Source organism: Hakea prostrata, chromosome 10 (genome assembly GCF_041222555.1).
Source record: "Hakea prostrata isolate BN-2017 chromosome 10, UWA_Hpros_2, whole genome shotgun sequence".
Classification (NCBI taxonomy): Eukaryota; Viridiplantae; Streptophyta; class Magnoliopsida; order Proteales; family Proteaceae; genus Hakea; species Hakea prostrata.
In genome coordinates, this window is record NC_142609.1 from 5836501 (window position 1) to 5837797 (window position 1297).

At 42.8% G+C, this 1297-nt stretch overlaps 1 pseudogene; it reads left to right on the forward strand.

Moving 5' to 3' along the window:
- The first annotated feature begins 234 nt into the window (after positions 1–234).
- LOC149001690 (cytochrome P450 86A22 pseudogene) lies at positions 235–1068 on the forward strand (annotated as a pseudogene).
- The last annotated feature ends 229 nt before the right edge of the window (positions 1069–1297 follow it).

A 1297-nucleotide genomic window follows, 5' to 3' on the forward strand; every position in this document is an offset into this window, starting at 1 on the left:
CACAAAAAACCCTAAGTCACTTAGGCACAAAAAGACCAAAGTCGGTGGCCTACTAAGGTCGGGAAGAAAAGCCCTAAGCAACTTAGGCACAAAAAGCCCTAAGCAACTTAGGCACAAAAAGACCTAAGTCACTTAGGCCACCGACCTACGAAGGTCGGGAAGAAAAGCCCTAAGCAACTTAGGCACAAAAGCCCTAAGCAACTTAGGCACAAAAAGACCTAAGTCACTTAGGCCATGACAAATTTACCACTTAAAAAGATCCTTCACCGACCAGATCTGGCTGGAAGAATGGTGACATGGGCAGTGGAACTAAGCGAACATCAAATAGAATTCAAACCCCGACCAAGCATCAAAGCGCAATCCCTAGCAGACTTCATTGTTGAAAAACAAGAAACAAGTCAGGATGAGGATGGGCAAGGGGTAGAATCAATCAAAAGATGGACTTTGTTCGTGGAGGAGAAGATCTTGCATAACATTTGCACGGTTCTGATGGAAACACGTGGTGATGAAATGTCAAAGTGGTTGGAGGAGCCATTGGTGTTTGATGAGTTAGATCGGTTTGTCTACCTAAAAGCATTACTATCAGAAACCCTCCGGTTGTATCTGTCAGTGCCGTTAGATTTGAAGCACGTGGTTATTGATGATGTGTTACCAGGATGGCACATTTTTACCGGAGGTTCAAAGATATTTTATTCGATATACTCTGTGGGGAGGATGGAGTGGACGTGGGGGGATGATTGCATGGAATTTCGGCCAGAGAGGTGGTTATCAGATGATGGGAAGAGTTACATAGCACATGACCCGTTCAAGTTTGTGTCATTTAATGCAGGGCCCATAATTTGTCTAGGGAAGGACATGGCTTATGTCCAAATGAAGTCCATTGCCGCTACAGTGTTGCTAAGGCACCAACTGATGTTAGCACCAGGGCATCAAGTGGAGCAGAAGTTAAGATTAACCTTATTCATGAAGAATGGGCTGATGGTACATGTGCACCACAGAGATCTCTCGACCATCATTGCTACAATTCGCAAGGAGAAGGAAGGAGCACCAATAGGTACTGTTAACTAGTGCAACAAATACACCAATAGGGTGTAAACGGACCGGACTAGGATTAGATAGTGGCAATAACATATCTGCATCCTATTATATTTGGACGGATTAGGAATAATATCCTATCGGTTTTCGGACGGATTCAGTCGGATTCAGATGATGATTAGATAATTATTTTTTAAGTAGATTCTTCTAAGTGGGTATGAATATAAATTGAATGTAAGTTTTCGACTACCTGTTTACATAT